The sequence below is a fragment of the Triturus cristatus genome, chromosome 3_1 (genome assembly GCF_964204655.1).
Source record: "Triturus cristatus chromosome 3_1, aTriCri1.1, whole genome shotgun sequence".
In the NCBI taxonomy this organism is placed as follows: Eukaryota; Metazoa; Chordata; class Amphibia; order Caudata; family Salamandridae; genus Triturus; species Triturus cristatus.
In genome coordinates this window covers 693,378,499-693,397,853 of record NC_140583.1, presented here as the reverse complement: position 1 = coordinate 693,397,853, position 19,355 = coordinate 693,378,499, and the positions used below count along the sequence as shown (strand labels likewise).

The following is a 19,355-nucleotide window of genomic DNA, read 5'->3' as shown; positions in this document are numbered from 1 at the left end:
AAATCCTCCACATAATAGACACTTTACCCACAGTACAAAAAAGTGCTTACGTATAAAAATGATGGGGCAGATTTACAAGCCCCTTGCGCCACTTTTAACATGGGAAAAGTGACGCAAAAGTGGCGAAAGGGGCTTGTAAATCTGCCCCGATGTATTTATCCTATGTGATGTGGAGAAGAATTTAACTCCTTTCCAATTTTGCCTTCTGGCAGAGATAGTTACACACTCTAGAATGGAGTAAATTCACAACTTAGCACACTGACTGCAAAGGAGACTTGGGGAATAGATGCCTCCCTGATCTTCCGCTGTCTTTTTGTGCAAACAGTGTAATTCAAATGAGACTCTTCAACAGAATGTGAGGGGATTCCACTGGGATTGGTGAGCAAGGAGGGATGTCCCTTTTCTACCTTCCTTGGGCATGTGTTTTGGCAGAAACTATGCTAGGTCTTGGGGCGCAGCATGGGAAACAGTGTAGGAATGGGGTTTGTCAAGGGACTAAGTAAGCTAGTCGCTTCTGACGGGTTGAAGGCAAGGGACAGTGAACAGGTACTGAAGGGATCAAGACAGGGAAGCGTTTCCAGCTCGTGGATTTGGAAAAGAGACAGAAAGTATGTTGGGCAGGTAGCAGGCTGTCTTTAGGTAGGGGTGGTGGTACTAAGAACTGTCAGTGCACCCTGTAAGGTTGGGGAGTTCCCTCCTGATTCACAAAGACCATGAGCGGAGGTTGTGGGTAGAATTATACTTTATTTCTACAACGGCGGGAGAGCGCCGGGAATATGCGACCTCGCGGTCATCGCGGGCTTTCGCGCATGCGCATTCGCTCATTATCACGCGTCCTCGCGTGCTGCGTCACCACGTAGCGCGCGAGGACTAGAGCGCGACACGACATATCTCCCTTCTTTTATAAACAAAGAATAAGTGGTCCATAAAGTCCAAATGATCATTCAGCTACCCTCTAGTTCAAAGTCTCGGAAGTGGCTGGGTCTTACCACCACTCTGCCCACTCTAGTGCGCCTTACCGGAGTGGAGAATTCCTCTTGGGTACCTTCCTTCGCTGGGCTTCCTGCTTAGCCTCTCGATGTGTTCGGCTCTTCCCTCCTCGGGGTCCTGCTCTCCTCTCCACTCTGTTCCACGATCTCTGGTGTCATTGGCTCCCCATGCTTCTCACTGCTCTCTTCTCCTGTCCTGTCTTCCTCTCCAGCTGCGTTGTTTGCTTTATTTTCCCTTGCGCTTATGTCTTGTGGTGTCCTATCACTCTCCTCCTGAGGCCATCGTAGGATTTTGTTGCATTTGGTCATACGGTCTTGAGACCACACATTCCCATCACTGAGCAATGCAGCCCTGTCGTACACTTCTTTTACTTGTAGGGGAAGGCTGTATTTGCTGTCTCCCTTCTTTTTCTTCATGGCAACTCTGAATAATTGAAGTAACGAGGTGTGCATCTCACCACCAATCATTTTTCATAGCATGAATTTTCCGTCCTACCTCGTGAGATAGCACCCATGGGAGAGATGAACAGTTTAATATGTTTAAGGACTGGACATGATCACAGTGTCAGGAACATCGACAACGCAGGAGTTATGTTTCCTTATGAACATGCATAAATGGTTTTCATCATGACAGTGAATTCAAAATGAAATTTGCACTAAAGAATGTTAAAAATATGGCACAAATTTAACCTTTGATGAATGGTTTAACTTCGTTTTTATAAAGATAAAGTTTGCATACTGTTGGGTCCAGAGTATTAGCAGGATACAGCCTCATGGGTGAGACCGCTAGTTTAAGCATCGGTGTTACATTAGCAGGGGCATTATGGGTATTTGAGTTTTAATTAGAATGAGTTTCAGTCATCCTGTAATCCAGTACGCAGTTTAGTGCGTGCTCCATGGCACGTGACAGTTTAGCCCAGGGCAGCTGGGGTGATTAAGGGAAGCGCGAACTTTCAGCAGTTGAACACAGTGTTTGGTGTAAAGACGTGTTGGAGTAGTGCGCAGGATTTCCCGCGTTTTTGAAATGAATGAAAGCAGAAAATGAGAGGACATTCAGTAAAGCTTCGTATTTTGAGGTTTATTCTTCACTTGTCACGGTAAGCGCGCAGTAGAGCACTAGTGGTAATTAAGATTAAAAGCAGGCGCCAGGGGTGAATAGAAGGTCATTAACATTTAAGCATTGTGCACGCTTAGATTCTCATACTTTTGAGGTGTGTGGCCATGGACAGTTTAGATGGATTAGTGTTTAGAGTCATGACAGCAGAACTCAATGACTTATAGAGATTGAAAACAGTATAATTGCAAAGCTGAAATATTTTGGAAATGTGGTTGCGTTTTGCTTATTTATTGCACTATAAACATCATGATGGAACTGATGATGATTGTTTGTATTTTAGAAACCCTGGAAGAAGGGATTTTTTCCCGAAATGCATTGGGTTATTTTGAATAAAGCGTGGCATGTGGAAACATCTTTTCTCCTGCGTTTATTTGAACAGTGAATGAACGAAAACGAAAATGAGTAAAATGAATTTGAGTAACAAAGAGAAGGATGAATACATTTTTGGACAAAATTGAGGATTAATAATAATGAATTTAATTCATTGGATTCCTTGTGGCTGTGCAGCTTGATGGGGATCGGAAAGTGGTGCCCTTGTGTTCCTTCCAACTCTGACTCTCACCCATTCCCCTCTCTCCAGGGTTGTGGCCTTCACTCTCCTCCTTTGATTATAGTATTCAGAATATATTCTTTGGGCCTTCTCCAGGTTGTGCTGTACTACTGCCGGAGACCACTTGCTGGTTATCGTCTTTTCTCTCCACACTACATTGTCTTTGGTGAACGGATGCCGTCCCCTCAAGATTTGGAAAGGGCTATACCCTGTGCCTGTGGGGGTGATACGGTATGCCCATATCATGTTCTGTATCTCCTTCTCCCAGTCCTTGCCCATCATGATGGCTGCTTGGATGGATCCCATGATGACTCTATTGGGGTGCCGCTCGCGCTGTGTGTGAATTGCTGCTCTGCTCTGCTCTGCTCACTCGTGGACGCTTTGGGGGCCAGTACTGCTGCGGAGCATCTTTATTAGCATATCCTGAGACCTGGGAGCACATCGGCTCGGTCATCTCGGCAGGGGGAGAGCCTGGACTACAATCTGCCGTCGGAGCGGGACTGCGAGGTCCAGAAGTGCTAGCGCCGTCCACCGCGCGCACCTGGTTCCTCTTCCCGCCCCCTTCTCTCCTCCTCTATTTCAACCACGCCTGGAACGCGTACGCGGGACGCGCGCGGACGAAGAAGCGGGCGAAGACCGGGCCAAGAGCGGGCCCGTTTGTGCCCGTTCGTGACAGGTAGTGGCCGGACCGGGCTACCCCCCCTGTACCCCACTGAATCCTCCTGCTGCCTGATTTCCTGTGGATCATGGTCGGACGCGAAACCAGGAGCAAATCCCTGTTGGCTGGAGGATCACAATCTGTCGCAGGAGGTATGGAGAAGTTTCTTACTAGGGCTAACAATATTATTGACAAAGAAATTGTCACACTGGAGAAACGCTTGTCCAAGGAACTAATGTCTCTCAAACGTTCCAGTATGGGCCCTTTTGCTAATGCTAAAACCCCTGAAAGATCTACTGACTGCTTGCCTGTGGTGGATGCCCAACTTTTACTTTCCGATTCTGCCCCCCAGCTAAGTGTAGACTCTGTTGTTGTATCTAATCCCTCCATCGTCATTGCTGATTCTAGCCATGTCTCCGATTGTGCAAATGTTTCTCTTACCTCTGTAAATGATGGAAATTCTACCCTTCTTACAACTCAGGGGGGAATAGAAGGGGCTATTAAGAAACGGAAGAGTCAGTATTACAATAAAGGTAAAAATAACAGGAGGGCATCTAAAACAGCTAGAATAGATGGAGTATCTGCATTGTTGAATTCCGAAGGTGGAGGGAGTTTACCTAGTAACGATATCTCCATGGATAAAATAGCAACCCTACTAAAATCGATTATTTTTCCTTTAGAGGCCAAACTAGATAGGCTTGATTTTAGAATGTCTAACGTAGAGAAATCAACTGCTATACTTTTAGCTATCTCCTCCAAGCCTAATAGTTCTGGTCTCCCTCCTAGCATGCCTGCCCCCCAAATAATCCCTCCTATTACTGTGCCCCAAATCCCTGTTTCTACGTCCACAAGCATCCAACATGATTCCCAAGTTCCTAGCTCTGTTAGCCTAGTTGCCTCTCAGAATATCCAAGCCCCTCCCCCAGGTTCGCATATCTCACCCGCACTTTTGTCCATCGATACCCAAGGGCCCCCACCCGAAGACCTCAAAACTCCAAGAACTAGACGGCCTGACCTACCACCGGAGGCCAACCGGTTCATGGTAATTCTGGCAGGAGCACCTCCATTAAATAGGGGTGAAACCGAAACTTTTAACTCCCTTAAAAACCAAGTCATAAAATGGCTTAATTGGAATCGACCCTTACCGGCACATCTGCACAATGAAGTCATCATGGTGAGGAGGGTACCATGGATTGGTAAAACCCCTAAATCCATTAAGGGAGACTGTATCACTGTCAGTTTTAGAGACCCACGTACTGTGTCTTACATATGTGCGGGTGTTAATAGGTCATTAGATTCCACCATCCAGACTCTCCCTGTCTCCTTTTTCTTCCCCCCCACCCATCAACCCCATGTACTACGATGAAAGCAATGAATGGACTAGGGTTGAAGTTAGGGGAAGGCCTTTTCGCCCAAGTTACCCCAGATTGCCCCCATTTCAGCCCCCGCAGATCACCTTCTGGGATTATAATCGATATAGTTGTCTCGATGGGCTAGAGGGAGTTGACTGACTACCCAGTGCTTCCACCACTGTTCCCCCTCTACCCACCGAGACTAATCCTGCCGATAGTGGGGCTACTGTGGAGTATTTTACCTTACCAGTAACGGTTGGCAAAATAACTTCTGATTTACTCGATCTGACCCCCTTAACTCCCGATAAACCAACTGAAGTCCACCTTTCACCATTCGATGAGGCTATTGCTGATAGGGGATGTACAATGATTTCTCCCTTGGAAGAGATATCTACCCCAAGTGATCAAGGGTATTCCATGGTGAGCTGGAATATAGCTGGCTGGCGTCAGAGAGCTTCGGCTCTAGGGTGGAGGGAACTTATCCTTGGGTTTGATATTCTATGTTTACAGGAAACATGGTCCACCTTAGACATTCATTTTGATGGTTTTGTTTCTTATAACTGTGTTGCCCAGGAATCTGCTATGGGGAGGGCTAAAGGGGGTCTACTTGTCCTTATATCAGTTGATCTCCCGATAACTGCAGGTTCGTATTCTACTGTTGGCACACATTCACAAATCCTGGAATTACAATCCAAAAAGGGTAGGAACACTTTACTGATCAATCATTACAATAACACATTTGATCCGACCAGCACCCTGGTTGTGGACGAACTGGAAGCCTTCCTAAATAAAATCTGTAATAAATCCCACACATCTTATGATATCATATGGGGAGGGGATTTCAATATCAGAACGTGCCAGCACTCTCAAACCCCAGTTTGTGGGTTTGATGGGGATTCGGGCGAGTATTTAGCACATTTTCAACACACCCCATATGGGACTTCCCTTAATGGTCTTCTGTTAAAATTTGATTTAGTTATTCACCAACCAGCTCTTGATAAAAAGGGCAACATTGTTCCAACGTTCAAAGGGAGGGATACTGAGTCGGTTATTGACCATTTGTTGATTTCAACCCATTTGATACCATTCTGCACAGTGCCAATAATTAAGGACTACTGTCTGAGCGATCATAATGCCCTAACTATGTCTATTCTTACCTGGGGCCCCAGAATTACGCCTACAGGCAGGGTTGTTGATAATATTGTCCCAAGTAGGCCTAATGGAACCCGGATAAAGTGGTGCACAGAAAAATCAGAAAAACTACATAGTGCAGTTGTGGTAGGAGGTTCCAGGCAGATATTTCGCTGTCTGGAAGTCAATGCCCTCCCTAAGGGCATTATAGCGGATTTTGAGGATCTAGGCACTATTATTAATAGAATTTTTACTAACAATAAGTTGAATTCTAGACGGGATAAGGTTGGCTGGTTCGACCAAGCCTGTACAACAGCGCTAAAAACCCTTAAGCAAGCACTATCCAACCTTCCGAGAGACAGGGAAGTGATTAAAACCTTGCGGTCCAATTATAACATTGAACTTAAACGCAGGAAAAACGAACTCCGGGAACAAGCCTGGGACAATCTGGATTGTGCCGCAGCCCTCCGGGATTGTAAATTGTTTTTGAGTACGATTAATGCCCCATTCCTCCAGAAAGAAGATTTCCCAGTACTTACCGCATTAGTAAGCGAAGATAGCTGGGTCCGATATTTTTCAGGAATATTTGACCCCCCTGAGGAGTCTTATGATAAAATCTGTATGAATCCCCAGCTGACCCCGCAGACTTTGGGAATCACCATCCGAGAAGTAGTCACGGCAATTAATTCTAGTAAAGGAGGTAAAGCCCCGGGACCTGACGGGGTCCCGATAGATCTTTACAAACATGATCTGGCCATTTGGAGCCCCCTATTGACCCAGGTCTTTAATGCTGCCACTGATCTCTCCACCCCGGCAACCTGGAGTGAATCCGTTATTATCCCGATTTATAAGAAGGGAGATAGAGGGGAGGCCAAAAACTACCGTCCCATCTCCCTTTTAGACTCCTCCCTTAAAATCATGAGCCGGGTACTACTACTACGCCTGGAGGAGTGGGCGACCAATAACAATATCCTGGCACAATCCCAATATGGTTTTAGAAAGGGTTTGGGGACCATTGACCAGTGCATTAACCTCAACCTTTTAATAGGTAAATATACCAAGGTCAAATCGGGCTCCTTATTTCTTTGCTTTGCGGACCTCTCTAGTGCCTTCGACCTGGTGAACCATTCCCTGTTGTGGACAACCCTTCTCGATATGGGAGCTCCCTCAGCCATTATCCATTTCTTAGCTAGGTTATATTCCAACCTTACCACTCAGATACGATATGGACTAGCAGGAGAGTGTACGAGAAAGATTATGGTAAAATCGGGCATTAGGCAGGGGTGCGTATTGGCCCCCTTGCTTTTCTCCCTTTTTATTAATTCTATGGAACAAGAATTAAAACAGGTCCAAGCAGATGCACCACAAGCAGGTGGCCTACCTATTCCAGTGTTGTTATATGCGGACGACACCGTCTTATTATCTAGAACCCCAATCGGCCTACCGCGGCTAATGAACTGTTTTTATGATTTTATCCAGGGCAAGAAACTCAAAATTAACAATTCTAAAACATTCATTATGGTCTGTGGCAAAAAGGTGAATCACCCCAAGTCTTTCTATTTTAAAGATAACAGAATTGAGGTTGTAGATAACTTCTGTTATCTGGGCATTACTTTTAACAGTCGGGGCTCATGGACACCTGAACACATTAACATAAAAGCCAAGTTGGGGAAGGCTACACTAGGTGTCTTCCGATTTGCCAACAAACTGGGCAGTCGACGGATTCCAGCAATGCTAAATATTTATAGACACAGATGTTCATCAATAGCACTTTATGGTTCAGGGGTATGGGGGTACGGATGTAACGAAGACTTACAAATTCTGGAAAATTTGTTTTTGAAACGGCTACTTTGTTTACCCTCATCGGCATCTAACTACCTGGTCCACGAGGAACTAAGGTTGGACCATATAGCCGATTTAATCGAATTAAGACCCCTCCTGGTATGGAGGTCTATTTGGCTGAAGGACGAAACAAGTTTTACAAAGAGCATTATCAAAGATTGTCTGTCTTTGGATAATTTCAAGAATATACCATGGATAAAGTATGTGACCACTACTTTTAGAGAACTCTTTGATTTGGATGTACGCAAAGATCCCGAGATTGCAACCACTCTATCCAAAAAGGAGGTGAAAGAGGAATTTATGAGGGTAAAATTCGTTAAACGGAAAGCAGACACAAGTAACTACTCAACCCATGCTTTCTATTCCTCCAATGCAAACGTGGGTCCTGGTTTGCCTATCTATCTCAAAATAATTTACAGGCAATCTCACCAATTTGTCCTCTCCAGACTTAGACTTGGTATTGTCCACAACCTTGTGGCCTTTCCAAAAATGAAATATTATACAACATCCGCCTGTCCATGTGATGAACTAACCAAGCAAAGTACCCTTCATTTTATGTTAATCTGCCCCCTTTATAAAGCCCTACGTATTGTTTATTTGAAACCGTTATTTAAAATAATTTCCGTGTCTTCTACTTCCAATGCCATGAAATTGTTATTTTCACTTGCTAGTCCGGATTTGTGTTTTTTTATAGCAACTTTTATCCTGAAATCTGTTGCTGCAAGAAAAAGTATGATTTTTTAGCTATTTTAGCTACTCCTGTATGCCCGGAAAACAACCCATGATGATATGTACTTTCCCTGTGTAATGTTACATGTATGATTTTATCTGTGTACTTTTATGACGTTTTTTAAACTGTCGAATAAAGTTTATGACTTGACTTGACTCTATTGAAACGTTCCACTTGTCCATTACTTGACGGATGATACACGGACGTATGTTGTACTTTGATTCCATTCCTCTCAGCATATTTGTACCACTTTTCAGAGGTGAATTGCGGTCCATTGTCGCTCAAGATGGTTCTCGGGATTCCTTCCCTGAGGAATACTGACGTCATGAACTTAATCACCGTTTCCGTATACATCGCTTCTTGAATATGTATCTCCGGCCATTTGGAGTATTTGTCCACAAGAACGCACCGATATTGGGGCGTCCCTTGGTTGTCCAGCACCGGTCCTAGAATGTCCACCGCTACTTCTTCCCACGGATCCTTTGGTAGAGTGAATTTTCCCAACGCCGGCCTTAGCGGGTTCAGTGTTTTGTATTTGTATTTGTATTTGTAATTGAACTTATACCGCGCAACTATCACCCGCTCTCTGGCATTGGTCGCATTCCCTGACATGCCTCTCTACCTGGACGTCCATTCCAGGCCACCAGTACATGTGCTTCGCCCTCATTTTGGATTTCACTATTCCTAAGTGTCCTTCGTGCAGTAGCCCGTCCAGGCGAGATACTAACGCTGCCGGGGGGATGACTTTCTCATCTCTGTACAGGAAAATTCCTTTGTCTCCCACTGACAGCTCCTCTCTGACTTCATAGAACTTCCTGAGCGCCTCTCGCAGCCGTCTTTTCTCGGGCCATCCATGTACTATGTGTTCCTTGACCTCTCTAATTTCATTATCTTCGTACGCTTGGGTCCATTCTTGCTTACTTATTACCCTTTCGGGGTCTTCCATTACCGCTACCATCTCTTCCTCTTCTGCGGCTGGGTTGGGGGCCTCCTCCATCGCTGCTGCTTTGCTGTGGTAATCAGCGACTTTGTTTCGTGTCCCTGGTATGTACTCCACATCATACCTGTATTCTAGTAACTTTAGTGTCATCTTGGCTATGCGCGGCGTGGCGCTGGCGTGTCCGCTGGAGGTGAGCACCTTGACTAAAGGCTTGTGATCCGTTTTGAGTTTGAACCTCGTACCCCATAGAAATTGGCGGAACCTTCCCATGGCCCATACCACTGCCAGCATTTCCTTATCGATTACACTATATTTCTGTTCTGTAGGTGATAATGACCTGGATGCAAAACAGAGGGTCTCCGTCATCCCATCTCTCCTCTCCTGCATGAGAACTGCTCCCAATCCTTTTTCGCTGGCGTCAGTTGTCAGTATAGATTGTCCCTGCGGGTCGTATCCTTGCAGTGGTACTGCTTGGCTGATGTCGCACTTCAATGCTTCAAATTCCTTTTCCGTTTCTCCTTCCACTTGAACGCTGTTTTCTCCCTTATCAATTGTCTCAGATGGTGTGTCTTGGTGGCAAAGTGTTGCACGAACTTGCTATAATATTCTGCCATCCCTAAGAATGATCTCACTTCTTCTTTGTTGGATGGTGCCTCAGCGTTGCAGATAGCTTTCACGTTTGCCTGTTTGGGTGTAATGCCTTGTCCACCTATTTCATGTCCCAAATATGTGACCGATGTCATCCCTAGTCGGCACTTCTCCCATTCTGCGGTCAAGCTGTTGGTCTCCAACACTCGAAGCACTTTGTCTAGCTTCATATCATGGTCTTTACTGTCTGACCCCATCACCAGTATGTCATCCTGGAAGTATTGGATGCCCTCGATGTCTTTGAAGAGGCGATGCATTTATTTCTGGAACACCGCCGCTGCGGAAGCGAGACCAAACGACATCCTGCGGAATTTGATAGCATCCAAAAGGCGTTATAATTATAAAGGAAGTTAATTTCCTGCTTGTAGGATGTAGATCAATCTGGTGATAGGCAGATGTGAGGTCGATGGTGGAAAACCACTTTATCCCCTTTGTCTTGGACAACATTTCTTCAATGCGCGGCAACGGGAATTTTTCCACTACTAGGCACTTATTAAGCTCATAAAGGTCCACACACAGACAAACTTTTCCATTTGGTTTCATGGCTACTACCAAGGGGGCCAGCCATTCCGAGCTGTCTATGGGCTCTATTATTCCATTTTCTTCTAGTCTCCGCAGTTCAAGCTGTACATCTTCTTTTATGGCTAGCGGCGCGTTGCGGACTTTGTGCGAGACCGGTCTTGAATTTGCCTTAAGTACTATTTTGTGGGTGAATTTCTCTAATTTGCCCACTTTCCCACCAAATACCTTTGGGAATTTGCTTTTCATTTCTTCTAGTTCCGGCCAGCTCCCTGGCGCTGTCAGTAGCACTTGCGTGTCCCCTCTTGGGTCTAACTTGATCCCGAGGTCCCCTTGATCCATTCATCCTAGGACGGATGGGCCTTTTTCTGCTACATATAGTTTGCACTCCGCACATCTTCCTTTGAATTCGAAGTTCAACTTCCTGTATCCCACCATGGGAATGGGTTCGCCTGTGTACAACAATGGCCGTATGTCCGGTGGTTCTAGCCTTGCTCCCAAACTGGGCTCAAATTCTTCCCTCCATACTGCCCTTTGCACTATGGTGTACAGAGATCCTGAGTCTGCTATAATCTTGATTTTAACACCTCCTATTAGCATGTCGCACTGTGGTTTGCGGGAGCGCTTGCTCTCGATGCCTAGCACTGGCTCATCCACGCACAATACCCCGTCTTCTTCCTCTTGTTCGTCTTCTTCTTCCTGTTGGTCTTGCATCACATACTTCACCCTTGGTCTCTTCGTTTTCCGGCGGCACACTTGTTCATAGTGCCCCATAATGCCACAGAACATACATTTTGCTCGGAAGGCTGGGCATCGTTTGTCTTGGGCAGCATGCGCTGGACTACCACACCTGTAGCACATCGTGCTGTTGTCTCTACTCGGTTTCCATGATTGTCCCGGTTTCCCTTTCCATCTACTCTGTCCTTTCCCGTCAGGCAGTATGGTTTTGCTCCGTCCCTGCGGTTCGTCGTCATCCACCTTGTTCACCATGGTTCTCTGAATGGTCTCCCTCTTGGCTGCGTCCGCACACCTTTTCGACATTTCCGCCTTTTTCACCAAGGCTATTACTTCCTTCAGTGATGCCTCACTGTTTGTCCACAATTTGTCTTGCACGGTTTTGTTGGTGGTGTGCATAACTATCTGGTCTTTTATGAACTTGTCAGTCAGGATTCCATACCTGCATGTTACTGCCAACTTCCTCAACGCCGCCACGTAGATCTATGGATTCGCCGGTTTCTTGTTTCCTTTGCTGGAAATTGTACCGGTCAATGGAGAAGCACATCGCGGGCCGGTAGTGGATGTCGAGGTCTTCTATTGCGTGTTTGAACACATCATCATCAGTGTCCGGTCTTGCTGCGGGTGCCAGGGTCTGATAGACTCGTATCCCTTCTGGGCCTAAATTGTGCAGTAGGATCCTTTTCTTCCTCGCACTGGGAAAGGCCTCCCCATTTTCATCTTCTATCGCTGCAATGTAGTTCTTGAAGTACTCTCTCCAATCTTTCCATTTCATTTGAGGTTCTCCTGGTCTCGGCAGGAACGGGATTGGCGTCGTCAGTGAAGATGCTTGCGTGCTCATCGTGGCGCGACCTTCTGGCACTGCCCCTGGGTCTCTCGGACTGCCTGGCTCGTCCGCGCTCTAACCTTGCATTTGATCTTGTCGGGGTTCTTCCGCTCCCCTGTCCCTGCGTGCTGCTGCGTCCGCCAGGGTCTCTTTGGGTTTGAGCTGGCCTTCTCCGTTATATTTCCTTTTTGTTTGCACTTCTGTCCTTTGTTACTGCCTCTGCCACGCTCTCCCGCCTAGTTATGCTCCCTGAAGGTGGTTCTCCTCCTACGGTCTTCTCTGGTACCTTCCCAGCTCAACACCTTTGCCACGTGGTGTGTCTGTGATCGAGTTCCCCTCTAATTTTCACTTTCCTGCATTCACATCCCACCCTCGTCACCACTGTAAGGTTGGGGGGTTCCCTCCTGATTCACAAAGACCATGAGCAGAGGTTGTGGGTAGAATTATACTTTATTTCTACAACGGCGGGAGAGCGCCGGGAATATGCGACCTTGCGGTAATCGCGGGCTTTCGCGCATGCGCTAGTTATCACGCGTCCTTGCGCGCTGCGTCACCACGTAGCGCGCGAGGACTAGAGCGCGACACTACACACCCTGGAATTGATAATTATAGGTCAGATTTTCCATTTACTGCTTTGAAAATACTAATCATGCTTTGTGACTTGTAGTTTTGCCATCATATGCAAAAGGTAAGTTTGGAAAATGCAGATTTTGAGAGCGTGGCAAACTGACCTACCATATTAGTATTCAAGCAGGAGATCACAAATTGCGAATCACATGGATGGTGGTCTGCTGGGGTTTGAAGACCACCATGTGTGTGACTGCTTTTCAATAAAGTAAACATTTTTTTCAAGTGCACCCTGTGTTTCTTAAAGGAAAATAGGGCTGCGCTTAAAAAGAAGAGTTTACTATTTTTTCTTTTTCCCATGTTTGAGAGTTGTCAATGGTTCATTGGCCCACTGCCCACTGCCCAACATCCTTTTTTTTAATTTACAAAGTTGAATGATTCCTAAAAGGAGTTCTTTTGCAAATGGGTTACCACCTCCTTTGAGGTGTCTACATTTTCATAGTTTTGCAACTGGACGTCGGTTGCCTAACACTGATCTATCCAATACCGATTCGGTATTTGGAAGGGACAACTACAACACAGCTATACTAGATACTTAATTTGTATGCATCCAAAACCCCATTTTAAGAAGTTGATTTCAACTTCTAAAATATATGTAGTACTTAACACAAAGCATTTTAACTGTTGCAAATGCCAAATCGGAGAATTTGAAACCGTTATGCATCTGACCCTAAATTAAATATGTTAGCAATGTGTGAAACATTTTATCTTTTTGTTAAATTTCAGATATATGATTGTGTTTTAAGTGGGTTGTTTTCACAGTAAAATTAATTAATTTATATACTTCTAATAGCCTTATAGCAAAAGAACGTATACACTTCTTATGGCCTTAAAGCATAGTAGGCGTTGTATTTCCTACTATGCTTATAAAAAAGACGTTTGAACCGTTGAGGTAATGGATTTTATCCTTTCTCTGTGTTTATTTAATCTCTACATAACATATTTAGAAGTGCATTTCAACAGTTAGGGATAGCACACATGCACCTACATAAATGATTTCATTTTATTAGATCAGACACCCATTTGATTCTAGGGGCTGTCAGGGCCTGCTTTAGCGCCAGTAGTGCCCAGTGCGATAATGTTTGTTGGCGCCCTCCCATCCATGGTGGAGGTGGTGATCACCTCCAGCACGGATTCCCTCATTACATCTTTTTATTGTGCCCCTCAAGTGTCTATAACCACTCTCTTTCAGATGCATTTAATTCAATATATAGCGCCACTCATACTAGTGCAGGGAGCCAGAGCACTTTGCATCACAGACACATTACACAGATACAATCATACGTGTGCAAATAAGTGTATAGGAAATTTTACATACGCCAGGGAACTACAAGGGGTAGGAGTGACATGTTATCCATCCTGGTAGGAAGTACAGTTTGCGAGTGATTGGTCTGGAGAAGCACAAACTCAGAATTGAAAATGGAACACTAAAGTAGAATCGATTTCTAAACAGACTAACCCTTTTTGCAACATTAATCTATGCTCTAATCTATACTTTGCAGTGTGCATGCAGTTCTTTCGTGACAGTTAATAATTACCTGTTCTATATTAGGATTTTAACTTATAAATTGCAAGTAGCTAAAGGATATTTATTAGAAAAGCAGTAACCCACTGACTTATTTATATTATATGCACTTTGTGGTCTGCAAGGTACACGTTCTCTTTGTTTCCTGTTTAACTAGGAATGGCCATATAAGTGGCATAACACATAAGGTTAATAACTCATTGACACCAATCAATGTGTTATGCCACTCATGTGGCCATTAGTTAAACAGTAAGCAAAGAGGTTTATAAAAGTGATATTTTACCCCCTACAGAACCAACTGTTGCTCCATAATACTAGATTTCCCAGGTTCTGCGGAATACTGGGTTACCCCATTAGTCTTAATGGTACACATTCTCTGCAGCAGGAATATTAATCCTCTGTGCTATTTTATGATCAGTCAAAACCTCAACTAGACAAAACTCAGATTTCTTTCCAGGAAGAACATTAATCACCGCAGTTATCTTTCCATTGTTTGTATTACTTGGAAATTGCTGGAGGCAAGGAACATGGGAGAAGCTGCTTTTAAAACCAAAATTAAGTGGCAAACACGGTACCCTCTGAAGTCAGCACCCTGTGCTGGGGTACCAGTCACAGCACTCTAGAGCCGGCCCTGGGGCCGTATTACATACAGTACCCCAGAGGTGCAACAAGCATCTGTGGCCATTTTCTGCGCCCTAGGCCAGTTAAGTAATACAGAAGGGTCAGCGTATGTTGTGCTGCCTCTTCTGTAATGCAGATAGTATTGAGGTTCCGTGTGAATCAGAACGACATTTTCTGGGTGTGTTGCGCATAGTTTTGGTCGATTGTGGAGAGAAAGAGGATTCATGACATCGCATGGTACGAAGATTCAACACGGGCAGCTCGTGAATGATCTTTTGGATGCACTTTGCCTAAACGGGTAGCGATTGTTAAACGCTGATCTTTGACGTCGCAGGAAGTGTCCCGTGTCTCTGTATTTTGTACGCCGGAACAGGTAACCCACGAAGGTTTCAGGTGTTGTTCCCTGGCACCGCTGGGTCTTAGAATAGCCCAGTCCTTCAGTATCAGTGCACATATAGCGCTGCACTATCTAAACGTGGCATTTCCTCATTAGCATGGGGGCATGGCCCCATCCTAATGAGTGAAACATTTCACCTCCTCACCCCTGAGGGTGCCCTCTGAGCCACGCGGACATTCCTTTGTGGGCCGGTGGCTAATGCTCACATCACCTGCGTGTAGGGGGTTTCCTCCCCTCCTTTCCAAATGCAGGTCATGTGTAGCCTGTACTGTGAAAGGTGGAGTGGCTGCTTCAATATGGCCTGGTACTACCTATACCCCTCCTCCATTGTTCCATCCCACAAAACAGCAAGGACACGGGTGGTTTAGTTGGAAAAGGGGGTCATAGATAACCCCCGGCCGTATTTTTATTATAAAAATTCAGCAAACATTAAATATTAATTTTCATCTTTACGCAGACAATCATATTATTGACATTTGATTACATTGATATGTACAGATATCAGATGGCTAACCTTAACATCACTCTAATACAAGTTATTTCCTATCCGAATCTAAGCATACATCATCATAATCATAATGGCAATCATTTTCTGCGTATCCATGTTTGAGCCTACGGCAAGGTCAATAACTGGTGTCAGATCCTTATCCCTTAAACCCCGCCCTCCAGCCTGAGTGCGCATGCGCAGAGGGCCCGTTCACCGTGAGGGTACTTCCCCCCACCAGTTACCCCCGTACGCCCTGTATACTCTCTCCATCGGGGGCCCTTGCAGTTCTGCGCCCTTTACTGGCGCCATTGTGCATGTGCGGGATGGCCAACAGCCTAGGAAAAGCGTAACTCCCCCCTCCCCCGCACCCATACAGCCACGTTGGCTGTAACTGCCCCTGGAGAGTTCTAGGAGTGGACTCCCTTGGGCAACCCCATTCCAGGAATGGCGCCGCCCCCCTAAGGACCTTAAATTTACTGCTCACCAATCATGACCTTACCGCCTGACCACGGAAATGCACTAAAACACGACAATTTTTTACCTAAAAAAGGGGAAAACACAAGATATTTACACCTTATAATCTGGAAAACATTAAGACAATTATGTACCTAACCCAAACTTTTGCTCTAGGGGATGGTGGGTGGGCAAATATTATCCAAAGACCTCCTAAGGAGGTCACACAATAAGGCTGGGGAGCGCGGAAGGACACAGAGGAAGAGTCCTCTGCTCCCCTGCCTTTTATCAGTGGCGAGTGCTCGCCCCCCGAGAGGGGCGGGCCCTGGCGAATTCCATGACCCGGAAGTGGAACTTCCACTTCCGGGCCATGGCTCACTGGGGGCTTATTGGAGGGCGAGCCCGTCGCATCACCAGAGACGCGACAAGCCCGACTCCAGTGTCGTCGGGGCCGGCATGACCGCCATATCATCGGCAGGTCCGATGCCGGCCCCGCCTTACTAAGAGGCACTTCACCTTTTACGCATGTGTGGGGTTACAGCTGCCCTAACTGCAGCACATATTATGTAATTGGCCACACTGTTCTTGTTTGCTCTTAGAGTACCTAAGTAAAAGAGTGCAACAGTGCACTCTAAGTGTAATACCGCCCTAGGATTGCTATATAACTTAATCTAGACAATCAATGCACTCTGAATTCCGCAAAAACACATGTTGTGGTCTTTCATAAGGGTACATTTTTTTTATTGCAGATTTACATAGCGCGAACTCGACCCGAAGTATTGGAGCGCTTTACATGAGCAGCGGTTACGTTACACACTCAGGTACGAGGACATTAAGTGATTTGCCCAGAAACACAGGATGCGGTCGGGAACCCGCGGCTCGAACGCTGGTGTCCAGCACCAAAGTCGGCAGTCTAGCCGAGGGACCACATCGTCTCCCATGAATTTCAACGCCTGGAACATAAATTGAGCTAGCCATTACTTTGCCATGGCTCTATCATGTAAAGTCCTGGCTAGATGCCCTTGGTCCACGCCCTATAACTCCGGCTTTCAAGACTCTTCTAAAATAATTTATATTGGAACCATGTACTGGGCTCCTGGAATCAGAACACTCACAAAGGGAGCTTAGCCAATACATGTTTGGAACTCAAACGATCAGCTTCATTTGAAATAAATATGGATGAAATACTACCGCACCAGACCAACATACTTTTTATGAAATGTTTTTGGGTATTTTGCGCATCAAGAATTTCATGTCTACGGGGAAATCTTGTGCCACTGATAATAATCTGTGCAATACGTGTAACAATTATGCCATTGAAAATAGTGAAAATGTTGAATTAGTTTGCCCAGCATTTCAATATGCCAAAAGCAAATGGATTGGTCTTGTATGCCTTAAATCTCTGTTTTAGGGATTATTTGCCAACGTTGACAGATTTGAAATCGACGCATCTACTTGTATGGCATTTTGTTGAATCAGATTTGTGCTTTGTGTTTGGATACGAAGGAAACGATTAGAGATCGATTTTTGAAAGCTGGTATCTATGAAGTTTTTTGTTTTAATTTTGTAATTGTCTATTTCACTCTTTGATTCTTTTCATTCTGTATTTTTAAACGATTCTGCGATCTTTTGCAAAAGTCAAGGATATGATTTGTATCATACTATATACAATATTTTTTATTGTGTGTTTTACAGTATAATACCCCAAAATAAACATGTTTGAACTGAGTTAAGCTAGAAGGTGGCTCCAAGTCTAAAAACCTGGGCATCCTATTAGATTGCTCACCAGAGACCTTACTTTGTGATCTTAGTAATCGAACTGAGAGGTGCTGCTTGAAATTTGGAGGCACAACTCTTGTAACACTTTTGAAAGTCTTAAGCAAAGCTTATTTCAACATTATTACATTGTTATTTTGTCTTTGCTCCGCTAAACACCTGAATACATTGAAACGCAAACGATTACGCATGTTATCATGCATATATCACTTCCTCCTGCAATGCCTTTTCCGACTCCAACTAGGAATTCTAAACTATGGATGGTGTTTTAATTTTTGAACATAAATAAACTCAGGTTTGGAGCTACTAACACTTTAGTTCTTTAATTTGGAAGAAGTTGAAAAGCTCTAAGTGCCAGATGTATCAACATTGCATTTTGCGAATTTATAATAGCAAATTTTACTGATTCGCTATTACAGAATCGCAGAATGCAATGTATGTAGGTTTCACAAAATAAATAGCGATTCCTTAAGAGCAAATTGCAATTTGAGATTTGCTATTAAGGAATACCTTTCCGTTTATTCCTATGGGCCTAGGGACCCATAGGAATGACTGAGAAGGCATTCGAAATTTTGCAAATTGCGAATGAAATTAAAGGGTGCAAGGAGGCCAAAAGACCACCCTCATGCACCCCAAAAATGTAATGAGTGCACATGTGGCGCACACACATGCCCTAAGGGCAGGCGTATGCACCACATGGCAGGTGGAAAAATGCAATTTGGTGCATTTTTCAAAGGATTTGCAAATTACCACCAACTTGAAGTTGGTAGCAATTTGTGACTCCAGAAAGCAAGGTCGCTATTTTTAAATGCTTCCTACATTTCATTTAGGGGTATTGCAAATTGCGATTCCCTAAATGCATTCACAAAATAGGTATTCGCAAAAATTGTGATTTCCTATTTTGCGAATGCCTTTTGGGATGATACATCCCAAAAGGCTTTTTACCGCTCGCAAACGGGACAATTCTGCAAATCGGCCCATTTGTGACGGGTAAAAGGCTTGATTCATCTGGCCCTAAATCTCTCACCAAGCTTGATTGTAATGGTCATCCTTCGCCGTCCAGGTCGCTATCTAAGTGGGCTACTGACTAGAAGGTAAACTAAGCATTGACAAAGCCAACAGCTGTCAGCTTTAATTCTATTTTATGTATTGTGAGATTTGCAGAGCCCTATTTACCTGTAAACGTGTCTTAGTACTGAGGAAAATCCACGGAGACCATGCCAGATGAAAGCAGTGACTAGGTTAGAAATACAATAGTTTAGGAAGAGAACAATCAGAATTTTAAGGCCTTATGTAAAGGCTAGATTTAATAGATGATGCGGATGTGCTGAGAAAGGCTGTTCCAATGTTTTACTACAAGAATACAGAATGTACGATAACTGGCACAAGTGCGGGATAGCCATGCGACAACAAGTATATAAGATGATGATCT

At 44.8% G+C, this 19,355-nt stretch overlaps 1 protein-coding gene and 1 long non-coding RNA gene across 2 annotated transcripts in view; one reads left to right on the top strand and one right to left on the bottom strand.

Annotated features, from left to right (window-relative positions):
* Positions 1–19,355, bottom strand: part of LOC146860809 (sperm-specific sodium:proton exchanger-like) — a 5,538,638-nt gene that overhangs the window by 994,114 nt on the left and 4,525,169 nt on the right. The gene's annotated exons all lie outside the window — the stretch shown is intronic.
* Positions 1,949–17,875, top strand: LOC146860812 (uncharacterized). Its single transcript, XR_014979209.1, has 2 exons — positions 1,949–2,086; positions 16,897–17,875. It is a non-coding gene; the product is annotated as an uncharacterized LOC146860812 (long non-coding RNA).